At 43.1% G+C, this 14,414-nt stretch overlaps 1 protein-coding gene across 6 annotated transcripts in view; it reads right to left on the reverse strand.

The window, feature by feature from the left end:
* SGMS1 (sphingomyelin synthase 1) overlaps nucleotides 1-14,414 on the reverse strand; it is a 245,197-nt gene that overhangs the window by 68,631 nt on the left and 162,152 nt on the right. The window contains exon 1 of one of the 6 annotated variants that reach the window (XM_041728686.1): nucleotides 972-1,138. The exons of the other annotated variants lie outside the window; for them this stretch is intronic. The gene's annotated coding sequence lies outside the window, so the exon portion shown is untranslated. Of the gene's footprint in view, nucleotides 1-971; nucleotides 1,139-14,414 lie in introns of those variants that run through there. 6 annotated transcript variants of the gene reach the window in all.

A 14,414-nucleotide genomic window follows, 5' to 3' on the forward strand; every position in this document is an offset into this window, starting at 1 on the left:
GTAAGAAGAGATATATAACCCGAGGACATCAAATTTGTCAACGTGACAGGCTAGACGAAATGTCCAGACAAGGCAAACCTGTAGAGAGAAAGTATCCGTGGCGGCCCAGGGCTGCACACAGGAATGGGAAGTAGCTGTGAAGGGCACGGGAGAGCTCGGACTGACGCCAATGTTCTAAAACTGGGTGATGGTGCTGGCCGCACAACCCCATAAATTTATTAACAATCTCTGAAGGGCACGCTTAGAAGAGGTGAATTTGTGGTATGTAGGGCGCATCCTAGTAAAATATTTAAGTAACGGGCTGACCACTTGGACTTAGCATTTTGACTGGGACTGGAAAGCAACTAATAAGGAGGTCTTCCAATCCTGAGTTTGGAGAAGGTGCATCCCGGGATCTTCTAATGGCCCAAATTTCAAAAGAGGTCACTAAATCACAGCACTTTCCTCTAGTACAACATACACGGTGATGCTAAGTGATGGAGGGAGAACGGGGCCACAACAGAAACGTTTGTCACCGCAGGCCGTACAATGACAGGATCATGGCACTGTCATCCCGACAGTCCTGTAGTCCATGTTCAACAGTCCATTGAAAATATGTTAGATTATGTATGACACATGCAGAAATTTGCATAGGACACACGGAGCGGAAAGTGCCAAGTGGAAGAGCGCACGTAGTGGGCCGTGTAAGAACACGTGTGAATTACCCGTGTATGTGGGACGGGCCTGCGTGCGTACTTGGAAAGATAAATACCAGACTGCTCACCGTGTTTTCCCTCTGGAAGGGGACCTGGCAGGGGAGAGAGGGGTTTTCCCAACAACGTTAAATTAGGGATTTGGAAGAATGGGCACCAAAGTGCTCAGAACGGTTGCCATGCTAGATGGAATTTTTATGGTCATGTTTTTCCTGTTTTTTTCTTATTGGAGAAGAAGGTCAGTATGGGCCTAGATTCAAATCCAGGCCTGCTGCTTACCTGCCGTAAGGACTTGGGCAAATTTCTCAGCGTCTGAGAACAGGAGGCCAACAGCACCTACACAAACCACAGCTGGTGAGGACGAGCGAAGTGTCACAGCAGGCAGCGGGGATGGAATCCTGCACCCAGCAAGTGCTCCCCGCCAGTGCTCTGCGGCAGGCACACCAATGCCTCATCCCCAGGAAGCAGCTTTATTTTTGTGCACAAAAAAGAAAGTTATGAAACCAGAGTCAGGGACGTTCTGTTCCATTACCTCCAGTAGGTTCAGTATCAGGAAGTGAGGTATCTGCACCCACTGGAGTCTGGACAGCGGTCAGAGCCCGTCTCACGACCGATGCTGATGTAACCAAGCTCCCCATGGGACCTGAGGGTACCTGGCCGGGAGGCTCCCCAGCGCCCTGGCTCAAGATGTTGTGACCGCCACCTACAGCGGCCGCCACCACGGCAACCGTGTGCGATGGCAGTAATTAGCTCGTGTGACCAGGCCGCAGCAAGGGAGGCCCGAATCGCAGCTGCTTCGTATAAACACTTAGGCCGAATAATTGACCTCAGTGGGACTCGGGGCCTTGTTGTGAGGCAGACAACAGAAACCAGGGTCAATTATGCGCCTCTGGAGCCGGCAGCGGGGAAGACCGTGAACAGTCATGCTCTAGAAACACAGCAAACCTCCGCCTGCCTGCGAATCACGGGGCCCTACGTGAGCCCCCTTTCCCGTACCTCTTGCGTAGGAGGTGCTTTCGAGGTCGGCACCTTCACGCCCTTTCTGAGGCAGCCTGTCGACCTGCACCGGGCCGGCAGCGCTGCTGTTAAGGGAAGGACCCCTCCACTTGCTGAGCGAGCACAATGGACCCCAATTCTTGCCTTTCTCTCACCCCTGAGGTAGGTATTTTAATCTCCGCCTTTACAAAGGAAGAACAGGGGGCTTGGAGAGACTACCTTCCTTTCTCGGGGACACCTGGGAGCGGCAGCGCGGAAAAGCAAAGACAGAGACGTCTGTCTGTCTGCAAAGCTGCGGTCTTCCCACCCAGCTGCTGTGGCAAGGGCTTCACACCGACTCCAGCTGCAGAGCATCCCTCAAAAAAGCCTGTACGCACCCCCCCCCCCCCAATTTTATACCACCCAACCAAACGCACCACACAAGCTCCCGAGACCTCCCTGAAGTATATGCTTTCTGCAACGGCCGCGGCTGATTTTAGCAGCAGCTTTTTCACTGGCTTTGTTTCTCCAAGGCTGACCAGTTCCCAACTGGGCACCACAGTCTCGCCTACAGACCCATCCGCATCCCCACTGGACAAAGTGCAGACACACCTGCTTTCAGAAACTCAGTTTTCCACGTAGATTCCATTTGTCTCAGTCATCTGTCCTCCAGTATGAAATGTCAGAGGTGGATGCAAAAATGATTTGTCAGCCTTTATTTGGTCAACCTGATTTGTAAGCTACAGTCAAGGATGGAAGGTGGATGGGGACACAACAGAACTAACACACCCAAGAAATTGTTCGTGAGCTCCCACTGACAAAGCTAGACAGGCCTTTTCATTTTTTCTTAAGTTTTATTTATTTCTTTGAGAGTGAGAAAGCACAGCAGCAGGGGAGGGGAAGGGCAGAGGGAGAGGGAGAGAAGCAGGCTGCCCCCACTGGGCAGGGAGCCCAATGCGGGACTCGATCCCAGGACCCTGGGATCAAGCCCCAGCAGAAGGCAAACGTATCACCCACTGAGCCCCCGGGGCGCCCCATACAGACCTTTTTATTTATTTTATTTTATTTTATTTTATTTTTTTAAATTTTATTGGAGAAGCATCTTTTAGGGAAATGGATGGAGCTTTAATTTCCTAATTAATTCATATTTCTTTGGATGGTTTTTACTTCTTTTTTTTAAAAAATTTTATTTATTTATGATAGGCACACAGTGAGAGAGAGAGAGAGGCAGAGACACAGGCAGAGGGAGAAGCAGGCTCCATGCACCGGGAGCCCGACGTGGGACTCGATCCCGAGTCTCCAGGATCGCACCCTGGGCCAAAGGCAGGCGCCAAACCACTGCGCCACCCAGGGATCCCCAGACCTTTTTAAACATCCGTTTAATCGTTCATGTTCATTTCCATACATTGTTTAGAGAAGAAAACTGACATCAGGAGAGGAGCCACCAGGGATCTGTCTGAGCAAAGCTAACTAATGACCTCATTCATCAATACCTTCATGATCCTGTACTGAAATGGGTGCTTCATAAGCACTGGGATCGTTCAAACCAATAGTTGGTTTGCTCACGTTCTGACGGCCAACTATTTTTGTGTTGAATGCCACTGAACAGGGCTCCCAGATGTCAGAGCTTAGCATTAGCTTTCTCAAAAATTAACCTGTTTTACCAGTGCAGGCTTTTGTTTCAGCAAATTCAAATGAACAGAATCAACTGCATTCATAAAACTATGGAGAATAAACGAAGCCTTAAGACATCTCAGCTCAAGTCAAATGGCTTGAGTAAGAGGCCATGAGCCTACCAGAAATGAAGATGCCACTGGTATTTTCAAGGAGCCACACCATGTGTCAACCAAGAAAGTATCGTACCATCATACTGACTGACCCTCACTGGACTCCGTGAGAAAGCTTTTCATGTGTCTGAATAAGGTAAGTATATAAATACAGATTACTTGAATTGTCAGGAAATCCTTAAACTCTTCCCTGGAGATATTTAAATAAATGAAGAACTAGCAAAATATCTAGCTTGGACTTAGGCTGAGTCACAGTTTACAGAGTATGTGACAAGCTTTCATACAGTCCATTTCTCTTAACCGGAATCTTACATTTTAAATGTTCAAAGGAGAAGCTTGTTACCTGAAGAAATCTGGAGAGAAATCCGTCTTTCACACATTCATTATTCTGAAATTAGATTTTTTACAATACTGTCTTCCCAACAGTCTCATGACAAGGGAACAGACCCGGTGGTAACACAAAGAGTGTCACCCAAACACCACAGGCCCCAGTGCATGGTCTTCTTCCTCAATATCCTACACAGTGTTATCACGAGATGAACAGGGTGGTTAAGGACAGGACACAGAAGTCTCCAGACTCCAGGGCTGTAGCATGAGGCAGGTGCACATCATGCTGATGAAAGCACTCTAACGTGAACCTTTCTGTGAGTTCTCTATTCCTGCTCATCCTCCCTGCACTGCGTCCTGCCCTTGTCTCCATCCATTCACTCGACATCGTATCTCACTTAGGTATCGCTGTAGGTGCTGTGGACTCAGACGTGAAGAGGGCCTGCCACTTCCGGCTACCAGGAATGATGTCCGCAAGTGGCAACATTTGGATGTTTGTAGACATGGCTGCTCACCTGCGCTTCAGAGGGCCCCCATAAGTTGCTGAGGGTCAAAGCAAGTACAGAGTGGGAGGGACACCAGCTCCATCACTCTTTCAGGGTCGTCTTGTTGTTAAGTAAGATGCTACAGGGTCTCAGGGCTGTGGGACATACTGAGATCTATGGGAATAATCATTTGTCCCAAACTACAACTACTCAGCCGTAAAAACAATAGAAAGCCTGGCAAAGTTTTCTCAACCCACATGCTTTTTTAAATTTCTTTTTAAAAAGAACATGTTTAAAAATCTTTACACCAGAACAAAAATAATGTTGGGCACCTGGGTGACTCAATGTTTGAGTGCCTTTGGATCAGGTCATGATCCCGAGGTCCTGGGATCCAGTCCTGCATCAGGCTCCTCGCTTAGCGGGGAATCTGCTTCTTCCTCTGCCTTTCCACCCTGCTCGTGTTTTCTCCCTCAAATAAATAAATAAAATTTTTACAAAATAAAATAAAAAACTAAAAACAATATTTTTAATGAATGCTTTCAGAAGAGAGTGGGAAAATACATTTGCAACACGTGAAATACAACTAAGTTTTCTAATTTAAATGAGCTCATATAAGCAGATATGAGAAAGATAAGAATCCTACAGGAAAGAAAAGGAGGGAAACGAAGCCAAAGGGGGAAGAGAACACAAAGCCACATGCAGGAGCATGCAACTGATCGAAAGAAATTCAACAGGCTAAGGAACCTATGAGAAGATCCTAAACCTGTAGTTAAAGATAAACAAGTAAAAACAAAGAGATAACATTTCTAACTTACCAGATTGGCAAAAATGCCAAAGCCTGGTGATGGGACGGTGCTGGCAGGGGCGTGGGAAAAGAAAATCAATGCGTGTGACCTCTGTGGAGTGCAATTTGGTAATGTCTGTTAAAGTTTATAATGCATTTATCAGCTGAACCAGCAATCTCACCGTTAGGGATTTAACCTACAGATACACTGGTGAGATGATTATTTGCGAAAAGGTCGACTGTAGCAACTCCCAACAGTAACCACAACTCTTCCCTGCAAACACCTGGCAATTACTAAAACAGCCCGAGATAAGGCACAGGTGAAATTAATTACCATCCCTTACCGCACATCCGTATCACGGAACTGTGTATGCATCATATTAAAGAATAAGGAAGATCTGTGTGTAGGGACAAGGTCTCTAAAAACAGGAAAAGTACAAAAAAAAAGGCCAGAAAAATATGTATATTTAATTCCTTTATTAAATAATGTAAAAAGCAGAGAGCCACAGATGCAGGTATGTGCCAAAATCATTTTTTTTCCTGGAAGAAATCACAAGAAATGATAAAAATAGTTATATTTGAAGGGAGGCTTTTTTCCTGTCCCTTTCCATACTATGTGTATATTAACCACATACATGCACTACTTTTATTTATTTTCAACATTATCAGGTGTCACCTAAATGTAAGAGCATGGGCAGTTATCCTCTCAGTACTGTTTTTCAACAAAATCTAACGGAAACAAAACAAAACAAAACAAACAAAAAAAAAAACCAGAAAATTTAAGTTTATAGGCCTTAACACCTGAACCTCCCAAAAAGTATTTAGGGAGTGAAAGCCTTTTTAGGAGAGTTCTGAGGGAGAAAAATAGAACAAAATACAAAACAAAATGGACAAGGCATCACAGCTCAACAGCAACAAGGACAAGGCTGAGTATTTCTCCCTTTCTAATGTTTTCAACAAAATGAGAAATTACGCATTGCATGGAGTTAGGGGGCAAGGAGTCACAAACCAATCCAGCAGTTCAAAGCCATTACGAAGGAAACAGTCGTGATGGGAAAGGTTTAAAGAGCTCTTCTGGAAGAATGATTCTTCTAGATTCACAAGGAGGCAGGAATGAAATGCAGTAGCAACTAAATAAAAACCCATCATGGACAAATAAAACTCTAGCCCTACGGTGTATCAGAAAAACCTCCAGCAAATATTTATAAAGCCTAAGAGATAAAAGTCTCAAATTGCATTACTTCACATGCCATTACCATCCTGGGTTGTACCAAACACCTTCATGGGCTCCCTCGACAAGCCCGGGATATCATCTGCTGGATGGCACTTCACACATGTGGCACTGATTCCCGATTACCCATGTACTTACCCAAGGTTTAAGAGGCAAACAATAGAAAAGAAAATTAAAGCAGCTTAATCCTCAATAGGCCCCTTGTGGGAAGTCACGGAGATAAGGTAATGAAACCACACATGGTGCAGGGGAAGACGGGAAACCACCCACACGTGTGTACGTGTGTCCCACTGCCTGGCTGAATGAAAGAAACATAAAGACTCTGAGAAAAAAGGTGGGCTCCCCCCACCCTGTGCCCTTCTCAGCCACAAACTCACACTTTATAGCCTGATCGGCAAAAACTGGATCTGGGTCTCTCAAATACGTGTTCTATCTGCTGGCTAGTTTTGCCAGTAGAAGGAAGTTTCTGGAAAGACTGCCATGCAGAAGGAAGGAGCAGAGCTTCCTGGGTCTGGGGTGCCCCCTCAGCAGCCTCCTCCTGCAGCGCCTGCCTCTGTTAGCTTTGTGGTCGGTGGGCTGTATCCAGTTGGACGTTGCTCCGAGGACAGCTCTCCCAGGTACCCAGCAACTTCTGTGCCAGACGGCCGGTCACAGGCCATCCCCTCCCACACGGTCTGGGTCTGGGTCTGGGTCTGGTCCAGCTCTCGGAGGTGCGTGAGGTGTGGCCTCTTCCTTGCTCCCTAGGGTCCATTATTCCTATACCCTATAGAGTTCCATTTACTTTCTATTAGCTAATCCATTATCGTTCCAACCCCTTGCCATAACTAAATATTCTTTAATTTTTTAAAATAACGTGTCTGTGTGTTTATGTCATTGGCCTGCTTTTTCCATTTGGTGGTTACTTAGAGGTTTTTAATTTTTCAGTTTAATTGCTATGGCAATTATTATGGTTAACCTCCCATAGTTCTTATTTTGTCAATATGTTTATTTTCTCCTATGTTTCCTTTTCTCAATTTTACTTTTTTACTGAAGTATAATTAACCTACGATGTTTTATTAGTTGTAGGTGTATAATACAGTGAGTCAATGATTCTATACATTACTCAGCGCTCATCACAATAAGTGTACTTTTAATCCCCTTCATCTAATCCATCTATTTTATTATTATAGGTATTAATTCTTAAAGCATTCCCTGCTCAAACCTCGTTCCTGTTCGAATGACTATCTGGCTTTTGCTCCTAGATGGCCCTGACTTTGGGGGCACTGACCCACCCCCTCAACCTACCAGCACTCCTGCTAGAAGTCCTGTGGCAAACTACACACATGAAAGAAAGAGCAAGAATTGTTCCCGTTCTCTGCCTACCTTCATGGCCTTGTATCACCTCACCTCTCTTACCCTGAGTCTGCTCACATCTCAGAAATGATGATGATGATGGGTCTCAGTGCTACCGAAAGTATAAAGTTGTGAGGATTTAGTGGGGCTAGCACAGACACGGCATGAACCCAGTACCCAGCACATCTTATCTGACTTTAAACATGCCGCGGCTTCCCCTACCTAGTGCCCTGATGCATGGAGCGGCAGCGCCCAGACCTGCTGACTCCTCCATGCTCCAGGGATCAAGAAAGATTAAGAGATCAGAAAACAAACACAGCGAAAAAGAAAGAGAGAAACAAAACCCCATGAACCTCTCCCTTACTTTTCATGAAAAGTAATTTTCACAATAAAATTCTAAAGAACAGTCCTATCCAAAAAAAAGTAAGAAGGGCCATGATTTTTCAGCTGTAGTCAAATTGTTCTCATACTAAAGTCATGTCGGCATTCTGGGGAACCCAGAATGTCAGCTGTCTAGCCACTAAATGGAATCAACAGCAACTTTATTCATGACTGAGAATAGTAGTACCTCCCTCCAAAGAGCAGAGATGAGGCCTGCCCACACTGAGCACAGCTCTCAAATGGATTACAGGACAGGAGAGAGAGAACAAAACACACAGGTTTAAATTAGAGATCTCTGCAAGGATTTCATGCTATGAAAAACAGCTAAACGCCTTAAATTGTGACTGCTCACCATTTGCTCATTTACTTGGTGAACATGTTTGTACTGAATGCCTACTCCCTGCTAGGTACAAGTTTACTACTACCATAGCCATCATATGAGTCAGGACAGTGGTGGGCTTAGGGTAGAAAACATAAAAATGAAACTGAACTTTAAAATCTCTAGGAGATTTCAGTAAACTTAAATACTAGGAGCAAAACGCCCATGATCCAAAGCTGATGGCATACCAGAACTCGATTTATTTTCAATTTCTGTACAGTCAAGACAGTATTTTCAGTTGGATGTTCTTTTCAGAGCCTTCTCCTTCTCCCTCATTTTGGCCAAAACGACAAACTGCAGGGATCCCGAGAAGACAGAGCTCATGAGAACTGGACTAGTGCAGACAGTTATGTATTGAATCCTAGCAAACTCCCCCAGAAGATCCCTTCGCTGATCCCCCAGCTGCCAGCTACCTCCCACTCATCCTTCTTGCTCTGGTACAGGGACTTCCAAGATTCTTCACCCTCCCTGCCCACTTGGAGAGGACTGGCTTCTATCTTTATAATTTGGTGGCCACAAACATTCTTTTAAAAAACACCAAAAGTCTGACATAGAGGTCCGGGAAGATGGTGGCAGAGTGGGAGGTCCCTAGGCTCCACTTGTCCTATGAACACAACTAGGTTAACTATCAAATCATCCTACAAACCCCAGAAATTGACCTGAAGATGGGCAGAAGAAAACTCCATGACTAAACCTGGAGAAGAGACCATATCAAAGAAGGTTTAAGAGAGACACGGATTCCAGGTGCTGTGGAGGGGAGGGAGCCATGGTTGGGGAGGACAGTGAGATAGCACACAGGGGAATGTTTCCTCATAGCCACTGGCTTGGAAAGTGAGAGGGCCTGTATTTCATGATTTTTAGCAACAAGCAGGGCTTAAAACCTGGTGTTGTAAAGGTCAGCAGGCTTGGCTGGGATAGAACCTGGAGGGCACTGCACTGCTCTTGGAGACAAAGCAGCCAAACAACCTGGGGGCAGATGACATGGAAACGCCTGGGGCAGACAGGGGCAGATGCTTCGATCTTCTCAGAGCATCTGCCCAGAGCATCTGCCCCAGAGGCAGCCTTCAGGGAGACGCTTCTCCAGGAACATGGCAGTTCACTTGTGCCATGTCCTCCCCATCCCACAGCATAAACACAGAGAACCTGCAGGAAGCAGTGCAGCACCTACACTAGCTGCCTCACCTGCTTACACCGAGTCCCCCTGCCTTTGTGGGATTGTACTTCTCAGTCAAGCCTGCCTCACTCCCAGCGCAGTGGGCCCGTCCCCCAAGAAGACCAGCACAAACCGCTGCCCACACCAAGCCTCCCCACCAGAGAGTTCTGCAGGGCCTCAGATCTGCTGGAGGTGGTGTCAGGGCTCATTTCACAAGCACCTACAGCACATCTAGTTAAAGCTCGCCACATACAGGCCGGGGACCAAACACTGCTCACAAATGCAAGGAGAGCCTCTGCAGATGACTGGCCTGAAGGATAGAGCAGCCACAACACAACACCAGAGCTCATGCAGTACACAGCTGGGACACTCCCTGAAGCACCAGGCTCTGGGCACTACATGACCTCTTCTTTTTAAGACCATTACTTTGAGGAGCAGGAGATACAACAGGCTTTTCTAACATACAGAAGGCAGGGACTTAGACAACCATGACAGAGGAATTTATCCCAAATGAAAGGACATGAGACCACAGCCAGATATCTAAGTGAAACAGATGTAGTAATATGCCTGATGGAGAATTTAAAGCAATGATCATAAGCATACTCACTGGGCTTGAGAAAAGAAGGCATCACTGAGACTACTACCACAGAGATAAAAAGAGTTGAAAAAGAATCAATTAGAGATGAAGGATAAATACAATAAATGAGATGGGAAATAGGCTTGATGGAATGAACAGCAGGCTGAAAAAAGGAAAGGAACAAATTAATGACTTAGAAAACAAAATAATGGAAAAAAAACAAAACTGAATAAAAGAGAGAATTATAGAACAATGAGAATAGACTTGAGAAACTCAGTGACTCCATCAAACATACTAACATTTGTATTATAGGAGTCCTGGAAGAAGAGCAAGAAAGGGGGCTGAAAATTTATTTGAGAAAATCATAACTGAAAACCTCTCTAATCTGGAGAAGGAAACAGACATCCAGATCCAGGAGGAACAGAAACGCTCATCAAATTCAACAATAGCAAGCCAACACCAAGACATACTGTAATTACATTTGCAAAACAGAGTGATAAAAAAATCGTAAAAGCATCAAGACAAACCTCCTTAACTGACAAGAGAACACACATAAGATTAGCAGGAGATCTCTCTACAGAAACTTGGCAGGCCAGGAGAGAGTGGCAGGATATATTCAAAGTGCTGAATGGGAAAAATCTGCAGCCAAAAATACAATATCCAGCAAGGCTATTGTTCAGGAGAGAGAGAGAGAGAGAGAGAGAGAGAGAGAGAGAGAGAGAGAGAGAGAGAGATGGAGTTTCCCAAACGCACAAAAATTAAAGGAGTTCATGACCACAAACCAGCCCTTCAAGAAATACTACAGGAGACTCTGGGTGGAAAGGAAAGAACGTAAGTTAGATTATGAAGGTAGGAAACAGAAAAGCAGTAAAAATTAATATTTCTATTAAGAGATCAGCCAAGGAACTCACAAAATAAAAGAGGATGTAAAATATGAGAATACCTAAAACGTGGGGGAGGAGAGGAGTAAAGAATGGGTTCAAAAGTAAATGACCAACAATTTTACATAGACTGGTCCATGCAGAAGCTATCATATACAAAGTTAATGATAACCACAAATCAAAAACTAATAAATATGGAAAGAATAAAGAGAAAGAAGTAAAAATATATCACTAAACAAAACCAGTAAACTATGAGAAAAAAAATAAGAATCAGAGGAAATCTCCAGAAACAATCACAAAACAAGTAATAAAATGGCAGTAAATACACAGCTATCAATAATCACTCTGAATGGACTAAACACTCTAATCAAATGATATAGGGTTGTGAGAATAGATAAGAAACCCAAGATTCATCTATATGCTATTGGCAAGAGACTTATTTTACCTAAAGACACCTGCAGATCAAAAAGTGAGGGGAAGGAGAAACATTTATCATAAAAATCGATGTCGTAACAAAGCCAGAATAATAACACTTATACCGAGCAGACTAGACTTTAATGCAAAGACTGTAACAGAAAACAAAGAAGGGCATTATATAATAATAAAGGGGACAATCCAACAAGAAGATCTAATAGTTGTAAATATTTATGCACTAAACTTGGGAGCACCCAAATATATAAAACAATTAATGACAAACATAAAGGGAATAATCAATAGTATAATAATAGTAGGGGAACTTAACCCCCTACTTACAGCAATGGAAAGATCATCTAAACAGAAAATCAATACGGAAACAATGGTTTTGAATGACACTTGGACCAGATGGACTTCACAGATATATTCAGAACATTCTATCCCGGGGGATCCCTGGGTGGCGCAGCGGTTTGGCGCCTGCCTTTGGCCCAGGGCGCGATCCTGGAGACCCGGGATTGAATCCCACGTCGGGCTCCCAGTGCATGGAGCCTGCTTCTCCCTCTGCCTGTGTCTCTGCCTCTCTCTCTCTATCATAAATAAATAAAAATTTTAAAAAAAAAGAACATTCCATCCTAAAACACCACAATGCACATTCTTTCTAAGTATACATGGAATGTTCTCCAGAACAGATCACATATTAGGCCACAAAACAGGTCTCAACAAATTCAAGACTATCAAAGTCATTTCCTGTATCTTTTCTGACCACAGTGTAATGAAACTTGAAGTCAACCATAAGAAAAAATTTGGAAGCACCACAAATACATGGAGGATGAATATCATGCTACTAAACAATGAATGAGTCAAGCAGAAAATTAAAGAAGAAATTTTTAAAAATACGTGGAAACAAATTAAAATACATGGTCCAAAACCTTTGGGATGTAGCAAAAGCGGTCCTAAGAGAGAAGTATACAGCAACATAGGCCCATCCCAAGAAGAAAGAAAAATCTCAAATAAACAAGCTGACCTTATAATGAAAAGAGCTAGAAAAATAACAAAGCCTAAAGCTAGCAGAAGGAAGGAAATAATAATGATTAGAGCATAAATAAATGATATAGAAACTAAAAAAGAGAACAGATGAAACCAAAACTAGTTCTTTGAAAAAATTAATAAAGCAGATAAGCCTCCAGCAAGACTTATCAAAAAGAAAAAGACCCAGATAAATGAAATCACAAATGAGAAAGGAGAAAGACCAACACCACAGAAATCAAACATTTATAAGAGATTATTATGAAACACTATATGCCAGCAAATTGAACAACCTGGAAGACATGGATAAATTCCTGGAAACATATAAATCCCCAAAACTAGAAAGAAAATTTCAAAAGACTGATTACCAGCAATGAAATTCAATCACTAATCAAAAGACTCCCAACAATGAAAGTCCAGGCCCAGGTGGCTTCACACGCAAATTTAAAGAGTTAATATTTATTCTTCTCAAACTACTCCAAAAATAGAAAAGAAGGAAAACTTCCAAATTCATTCTACAAGGCCAGCATTACCCTGATTTCAAAACCAGATAAAGACATCAGCAAAAACCAGAACTACAGGCCAACATCCCTGCTGAACACAGATGCAAAAATCCTCAAAATACTAGCAAACAAAAGCCAACAATGCATTAAAAAATCATTTGCCACAATCACATGGGATTTATTCCTGGGATGCAAGGGTGGTTCAATATTCACAAATCAATGTAATTAATGTACCATATTAAAAAGAGAAAGGGTAAGAACCACTATGATCTTTTTAATAGACACAGAAAAAGCATCTGATGAAGTACAACATCCATTCATGATAAAAACTCTCAACAAAGTAGGTGTAGAGGGAACATACCTATGAAAAACCCACAGCTAATATCAACTGAAATGGGATAAAATCTGAAAGCTTTTCCTTTATAGTCAAGAAGACAGGCATGTCCACTCTCACCACTTTTATTCAACATTTCACTGGAAGTCCTAGCCACAGCAAGCAGGCAACAAAAAGAGATAAAAGGCATCCAAATCATCGAAGAAAAAGTATAACTTTCACTACTTGCAGAGGAAATGATACTATATTTAGAAAACCCAAAAGACTCCACTAATAAACGAATTCAGTTGAGTCACAGGATACACAATCAACATTCAGAAATCTGTTGCATTCCTACACACCAACAATGAGGTAGCAGAAAGAGAAATTAAGAAAACAACCCCATCTACAATTACACCAGAAACTATAACATACCTAGGAATCAACCTAACCAAAGAGGTGAAAGACCTGTACTCTGAAACTATAAGACACTGATGGAAGAAATTGAAGATGACACAACAAAATGAAAAAACATTCCATGTTCATGAACTGGGAAAACACTGTTAAAATATCTCTACTACCCAAAGCAATCTGCACATTTAATGCAATCTCTATCAAAATACCTACTGCACCTTTCACAGAACGAGAACAAACTATCCTAAAATCTGTATGGAACCACAAAAAACTCTGAGTAGTCAAAACAATCTTGGAAAAAAAAAAAAAAAGTCAAGCTGGAGACATCACAATTCCAGACTTCAAGCTGTATTACAGAGCTGTCGTCATCAAAAACAGTATAGTACTGGCACAAAGACAGACACATAGTTGAATGGAACAGAACAGAAAACCCAGAAATGAACCCGCAGTTATATGGTCAACTCATCTTTGACAAAGCAGCAAAGAATATCCAATGGGAAAAGGACAGTCTCTGCAACAAATGGTGTCGGAAAAACTGGATGGACACGTGCAGAAGAATGAAAGTGGACCCTTCTCTTTCACCACACACAAAAATGGTTTCACCATAAACTCAAAATGGATTAAAGACCTAAATGTGAGACAGGAAACTATAAAAGTCCTTGGAAGAGAGCACAGGCAGTAATTTCTCTGACATCGGCCACAGCAACTGTTTTCTAAATATGTCTCTTAAGGCAAGGGATACAAAAGCAAGAATAAACTA

The sequence above is a fragment of the Vulpes lagopus genome, chromosome 14 (genome assembly GCF_018345385.1).
Source record: "Vulpes lagopus strain Blue_001 chromosome 14, ASM1834538v1, whole genome shotgun sequence".
Taxonomy (NCBI): Eukaryota; Metazoa; Chordata; class Mammalia; order Carnivora; family Canidae; genus Vulpes; species Vulpes lagopus.